This window comes from Cupressus sempervirens, chromosome 4 (genome assembly GCF_028749045.1).
Source record: "Cupressus sempervirens isolate cs-2001-9-10 chromosome 4, ASM2874904v1, whole genome shotgun sequence".
In the NCBI taxonomy this organism is placed as follows: Eukaryota; Viridiplantae; Streptophyta; class Pinopsida; order Cupressales; family Cupressaceae; genus Cupressus; species Cupressus sempervirens.
The window spans coordinates 306,877,895-306,886,207 of NC_143121.1; positions in this window are offsets into that span (position 1 = coordinate 306,877,895).

The window sequence follows — 8,313 nt, forward strand, 5'->3', positions numbered from 1 at the left end:
TACTCCAAAGTGTAAAATAATCCATATCCAATTATATGAAAAATAAAGGAATATTTCCTAAATTGGAATCTCAAAACAAAATGTAGTTATTTTAAATGTATTGAACAATAAAGATTATGATCAAACTTTTATACATCAACAAACTAACATCATCATTAATATATATAACACTATCAACTTAACTCTTAAATCCTTTATTTTAATAGCCTCCGCAAAACCTAGCTTAACCTTTGCACCCTTCAAAAACTAGTCTTCAAATACAAGTACTAGTTTTAATACCTCCACAAAACCTAGGAGCTATTTATGTAGGTATGGAAAATGCTGAACAAACAACCTGTATAGCGCATATCAAATTTACTATTATTTTATTATTATTATTATTATTATTATTTTTAAATAAAATACAAAAGCATTGTTTTTCTCTCCGAAGTGACAGGTACCCTATATGTCTTCCTCTCATCGCTATATAACGTCTTTGTTATCTCCTCGGTGAGGTTTACCTTCGTTAAGAGCTAGCTGTCTTCCTTGAATGCCAAGGCCGACTGGATAACCCAGATTAAACATGTTTTCATAATTGGTTAATTAAATAAAAAACTAGAAGACAACTGTATTGTTGTTAACTTAGAGGACAACTCCATCATAATTATAGATCGATTATATTGGTCTTGTCAGATAAATCTTGTTGGATGCTTAGTCATTTGAGAATGCAACTGTAAAGGTAAACAAAAACGTGTATCTTATCAAGGGACACTTAATATTTTACGGTTTGATTTGGTATTTAGCCAATACCATTTTGGAAAGGCGTTGCACTATGCTTAGAGAGAATGAGTGCATTTAATGATGGCACTCCACAATTTCATCTCAACGAAGAACGAATTTTTATTACAAACATTTCATCTCAACGAAGAGATTGTAAATAGCGACATCATGCCTGGATATTTAGAAGATTCTTGTGCAGTAGATAATTTTAGTCAAACAGACCCTTATATGACTTCAGCTTTCTAGATTTGTATCAAGCAAGATTATTGTTAATGGAATATGTTTCTGGAAACTATTAATCTTTGCCATCTGATGGCCATTTTATCATTGTAAGGTGGAAGAAAACTCCATTAATTGAACTTTTGGCTTGGAGTGTTGTCAAAACAATGCCCACAGAAGGAGAATAGATGCTAGATTTAGAACATTGGAGCATTCAAGCAAGAGTTTTTAATCTGCATTTTGTGAATAAATAATATTTCAAACTATTCAATTATATATAAGACTGTAGAGTTACATAAGGTGGTCCATAACATAATATCTACGGTAAAAATAATTCACCTTTATGCTTTGGTTTGGTATAAATGCTCCTTGGCTTTGGATGGCTCCTCTTTCATTAATTGTATTTTCCAAGGACTTTAAGTCCTCCGCCTTTTTCATGATTCATTTCATGAAGGGCTGAAGTTGAGAATTTGATTGATACAACATTTTTGTAAATTTTACATAGTTTGTAGTTTTATTAGTGAATTGGTAAGCCAAAGAAATCTATATACTTTCAGTGTCTATTTGGTTTTTTGATTTGTAGAAATCAAGATGTGTACAAATCAAGATTTAGCCAAATCAAGATTTTGCAAATCTTCATTCATATTTTTGTCAATTTACTTGAACTATTTTTTTCACTCAGAAGATGAGTGGGAATCTACATTTTTTCTACATAATCCTAGAGTTGAAGGTAGACTCCAAAAAATAGTCCATTTTTTTTTGCAGTCCTAAAAAAGCACAACCAGGTTTTGATTTTCAATTCCTAGTTGCTAGTGGGAAGTCTAGAAAGCAAGTTTTGAGATAGAATTAGAAGTTCGGTATTCTAATTGCATTTTATCAATTTTGAAACAAACGCAAAAAAATTCAAATCCAAATTATGAAGATGTCAATTCCCATCATCTTCCACAAACCAAAATGTCCATAGCAAGATAATCGATCTATTAATCTTCCAACTACCATATTGTTGTAATAGACCAACTAACCTAGAAATATAAACTGAGCTAACCAATCAAAAGACCAATGGGCATGAAGAAGTCCTTATAATAGTTCCAACCACATCTCATTATCTTCAACTCATCCTTCCTATTTTTATATTTAAAAGAAGTCAAAATATGGACAACTTACCTAGAATACATAGACCTAGTGACAAAGTCACTAGCAACATAAACATAGCTCATAAACCTATAGTCAGCAGACTATGCACCGATTATTAATACCAAAAATATAGTAGTGGATCAAAAACCTACTAACAAACCCAGCTATGCAGATAGCCATAAATAAAAACCATCCACGCTATACAATCATCTAGACTAGTCATACTATCGAGCACATTCAATGTAACAACCATTAAAATTATAATGTAAATACATTTTTACCAACATTCTTGATGTTCTTATATGGACCATAGCAAAGTGAAAAAAGCTTCCTAGGAGGGCCTTGCAAACATATCTTCTAGAAATTAAACCATACATTATCCCCAACCTAAAATGTGTGAGGTGTTTGATGCTCATCATGCCTCTATTTATACTTGTTGCTATTTTTCTCCAACATTTCATGAACTTGTTTTTACAAATGGTGAATTTTATTAACTTCATCTCTCCGTCCTTCATCATCCAAGTGTGGTACCAATTAAGGTTCTATAACTGATATAGAAGAATTGATTGGTACTAGAGGCTCCAAGGAAAACATCAAATGGGTTATGGTTACTTGAACTATGAATTGCCTTACATATCTATGTTGTAAATATGGAAGGCTCCCATCACATGTACAGGGTTTTTTGGAGTGATATATATACAACATTTGAATAATCATTCAATTCACAACCTCTATTTGGCCATCTGTTTGAGAATGGAATGTAGTAAATTTTTTATGTTTTGTGTTTATGATTGCCCATAATGAAGACAAAAATATGCCAAGAAAACAACTAGCCCATTCTAAAATAATGCATTTTGGTAGCCAAAAATGAACCCAAACATGTTCAAAAAAGAGTTTTACATTTTCTTCTATAGAGATTGGCTTTCTCCAAACCACCAAAATTTCCATATTCAAAATATATCTACTATAGAATATACACAATCATGTCCATGTTTAGTGGTATGAAGACCATTAAAAAATCCATAGAAATTAAATGCCAAGGTTTATCTAGAATAGGAAGTGGTAGCTATAAACCAAGCTTATAATTTGAACACTTTTTAATGACACACATTGTACATGCCTGAGTTTATTCTATCAATCATTTTCAATTTTAGTATAGTAAAAATATCTTCAAAGTGTAGCATTAGTCTTACCTATTCTAAAATGAAAAGCAACCTTACTGTAGTGAGTGTCCCATAGTAACTTCTCATGTTCTTCCTTAAGCACACAGATTTTGCAAACATGGAAAATTATTCCATCTTGCAACTATTAATCATTCACATGTTGGCCTTTTGCAAATGTTGAAATTTTAATTTGGTTATTTCCCTATTTTTTTATTGTGCCAACATCCTCTACATTATCTGAACTATATCATGATAAAAAATCATATAGGTTTTTTTATAAATTCATTTTATCGAACATATTTTTTGCCTGGCTAGCTAATTCCAAAGGAATCCCTTGTTCATTAGCAACCTTGCATTACCCAATTTTATTATTATTTTAGTTTATCTATTTACCATTCAATTGAGTACATTTTTAGTTATTTTTTATTGTGATAGATCTCATAGGATTTTTTTTTTATGTAATCCTTATGGCGTGATCTAGGGATCATGGTGATCCTATGTCTTTATTTGTATGGTGTTCCAATATTTCTAGATGCATTTATCTTAAGATTGGTAGGGTCCTATCCTAGCTTTCATGCTCTAATAGTCAAGGTAACAAGTTACATCTTGCAATAGAGATTCATGACATATAATATGCAATGGTGCATCTTACTATATTGTAGTATGTTTTATCAACCCTTTTGTATGTTTGGACAGTATTTTGTATTCATTTGATATAATTCTTATGATCTTCGTTTTGACCTACCTATTTTCAATATATTTCCTTTGTCTTAGAATATAATGCAAATAAGTTGACTAGTTGTTGGTGATACTACACGTAATTCTAATATATATTCTAGTTTTAGGTAGGGTGAGGTATGTGAAGTAGTGCCACTCCTACTACATGGTTATGACCTAGATTAACCTAGGGAGAAATTGGGATAATTGTAGTCTATTACATGATATTAATGGATGATCAACTATGATCTTATTAATGAGGAAAGTGAATGTATCTGACCTGTTGACAATATTATATTAACAATAATGATGTAAGGTGTACATTTATAGGCCATCTTCATTATAATCCAGTGATACTTCTATCAAATATGATAATTGCTTGTTAGAAAGTTTGTGCATTTCCATTGTTGTATGCTCTAGCTACAAGATTAGATATCTCCTTTAGGGACCTTCTATCCTTGCCAATGTTGACTAGAGTGTAGGCCTTCTCTTTGGGGAACAATAGCAATTGGAGTAGCTAACATTCTTGATGGATATAGATTATTAGATGTTATATTTACTTTATCTAATATGTTCCCAAGTTAAGGATGAATCCAAAAAACTTTTAAATATAAAATAAAAAGAGCAAATTTTTTTTTTTAGATAAACATCTTGAAATGTGAAAATATTGATTTCGAAAGAATATGAAGGACACAAGAATGTAAAGAGAATTCAAATATGTTTACTCTTCTAAGGAGGCAAAATAATATAACCTCATTAGTATAATTAAGAGGTATAGATTTTATATAAAATATCCAAAACAAATAAGTTTAAAATAAATTGAAGGACTTTACTATTCATATATAAAAGGCATTGGTTTTATTATCTTTTTTTTAAATATCACAAAAAAATATTCTTTTAAGAATTCTAAATTTTAAAGAATAATTAAAAAATTAAAAAATTATTTTTCAAGATTTTGATAAAATATAATACATAATCATGATATAAAATAATTTGATATAAATTTATATATAAACAAAAATGTATATTATACAATTTTTAATAAGATGTTTTCCAACAAATTAATATTGATCACCTTCTAAAATATTAACTATTTGAATATTTACTTATACTTTTTGTTTGGAATCTTAAGAAATACTATGCTTCTAACTTTGAATATTTACTTCTATCCATAATTTTCCTTGACACTATCCATAAAACTTGGGTTTTAATTATGTGCCTATAGATAGCTCCGAACAAACAAGCCGATATTAATTTTATCTCAATATTTTGTTCATTACGTTTAAAGCAAAAGACGAAAACATTGTCATTCCTCTCCGAAGCTACTAGTACGCTGTCTACCTTCCCGTCCTCCCTATATCACGTCTTTGTTACGTTCTTTAAAAGTTGCCTTCCTCGGATTCCATGAGCCGACTGGATACGCCCAGATTAGAAATGTTTACATCAATTGTTAATTAAATAAAAAATTAGAAGACAACTGTATTTTTAGTAACTTATGAGACAACTCCATTGTAATTAAATTTTGAGTGATAAGGTCTTGTCAAATAAATCTTTTTCACGATTAAAACCAGAGAATCATAACTTGAAACTTCCAAACAAACTTCTCAAATGCAATGAATAGAAGAAGAACAATGTATTCTAGTATGCCTCCTTGTTTTCTATTCAACTTTGATTAAAGCGTTACAAAATCTGGGAGCATTGATTTCAAACAGAAAATCCTAAAATAATCTTAAAACTTTAAAACTTTAAATTTGCAGCTCTAACGGCTGTATACAATAATGCTTGGAGCAATCACTGCTTCAATAGGACAAACTCAACAAACAATAAACTTATAGAATGATTAGAGAAGAAACACATGCATCTGCAGGCACGAAATGAACTTCCTTCTATCTCTGCACTCTGACGACTGGATCTGCTGATTACTTCTCTTCTCTCTGCAACTTCTAATCTTCTTTGCTCTGTTGAACTGCAACTTCTTCTTCTTTTTGATCTCAAATGAATGTGAGACATTCCTTTTATCTTCTACCACAAAAAATTCTCCCTTTTTTTCAAATTTGAAAACTCACCTACCGCATTCATGTTTATGACTGTTGTGCAGGTCGTCAGGGATGGTAGGTGGGCATTTGGCTCCAGGGACAAACGGCCTTTTGCATTTAATATTCCAACAAAATCTTCTCGGTTGTTTAACGATTTCGGAGAGGCATTGCAATAAGTTGAGAGATAATGAACACATTTAATGATTGCACTCTACAATTTTTGTCAGGTTGCTCAGTTATAGTTAATCCATTTCTGCTAGAGAGAGATGGTTGTGAGTCTTCTCTGCCAAGCAATCAAATGCTTGCTTTTGGAGAGGATCCAACAAGCGATTTCTTGTTTCGAACATTTCATTCGAACAAAGAGATCGCAAATAGTACTAATATCATGCCTTTCAAGTTAAAAGACCTTAGTGTAGTAGATAACTCCAGTGGTGCGCCTAAAACCCAAATTTGTAATGAGATGGTACCAAAGTGGCCTACTCAAATGATGAATTTGCAAGGAGCTACTGAAGGCAAAAAATGGATGGGTGGTGGATTCCGTGGTGAAGAGGAAAAGAGGCTGGAATTTTTTCAGCTTATGTTAGCATCTGGAGAATTGATAGGCAACGCAGAATATGATCACGTTGCCCTTCTTGCGAGTTGTAACGACTGCCCCTGCAAAACAAATGCCACATCAGCAATCTCTGTAACATGCGGAAAAATCATCGAGAGTCAAACTCTTTTGAATATTGACTAGTCAACATTAGTCGATTAACTATCATTAACTTTACATAAATGCTCAAATTTAAAAGAAACTATAAATTCGTTACCAGATTACTAATACTAGATACGAAATACCAAGTGGTAAACCATGACAACCAAGTTGAAAAGAGCTCCAAAACCTGTCTAAGAATACAAGGCGAAAATATTGTAGGAGTTCTTTTCCACCCTACCACGAAGCTGTTAAGCTTCCCCGGAATCTTTCTTGACATGAAAGATACCCAGCCCAGCAACAAGATAGTCTATACAAGTAAAACTTAGAGGAGTAATGGAATTCGTGTTGTTAAAATAAAATTCATGGTCTAATTACCATTCACTAACATGTGGATATCTACATTAGTGTATGAAAAAAAGTCAATAACATTTCTTAATCAACATGTACAGATCTGTTTTCTATCACATTTGTATTTCCACTATGCATTATCTACATATATGCATCAATTCAAAGTAATGTAACACTTAATGCATTTATTTTAATCTATGTCATTAAGTACAGTGTTAGTTTTAACAAGTCGTTAAAATACAAAAGACAAGGAGATGTTATCAAAATTCCTCATGCTTCTCATAATATTCTTGAGAAATAAATAACAAGGACTCATATCCTTCTTTCCTGGTTTATCAGATGGAAGCATACTTTCAATTTCTATGTCATTAGGAACTTTCATCCATTTTGAACAACTTTATTTCCAAGTAAAACATATGCAGTGTTAGGAAAACATTTGTTTATTTTTATGGAACGCCATATCCAGAGTTTGAATTATATTAACATTTGTTCTCTTCTACTAGCAAGAATACTTTCTTCAAATAAAATAATACATAGCCATGACAGTCCTACTAACTTCCTCTATGTCTAAGTTTCCTTTAGACATCACTAACTTCAATAATAATTGTTCTCTACTATTCATGCATAGCTAGCTCATTGACACATCCAACAAGTAATAATAAATAAATGTGTGTGATGAAGTTCACCATCTAGGAAATGAAACATAAAGAGTTTTTCTATGAAAAAATATATTTTAAACTATTATAAAGAGGGACAGTAGCTGCAACTTATTCAACACAACATTGGAGATCAAATCCAACATTTACCATGCTTTAATGCTAAATTTAGATTTTTATATTTGATTGATACCAAGTTAATGGTGATCCTCTCCTTCAAGAATAGAATAGTTGAGGAGATTGTTTCAATAGAATAATTCCACTCATCAGCAACAAGAATTCTGACTTCATATGAATAAAAGACTTGCTTCTAGACACCAAATGAGACAGCCGATAAAAAGAGAATGGTCACAGTATTTTGGATAACACACAATACTAGGATAATCCTATTTATACTCATTGAGCTAGATGACCCATATCCTATTCATAGATAATCGGCTAAAGGGGAAGAAAAGGAGCATTCATGTTATAGTATAGAATCTTCACCGTTTCCCTAATGTATTTATGTTCAATTAAACATTTATAACAAGTATTGTGGATTAATAGGCCAAACAATCAATTCATGTACTAGACTGAACTATAAGTTA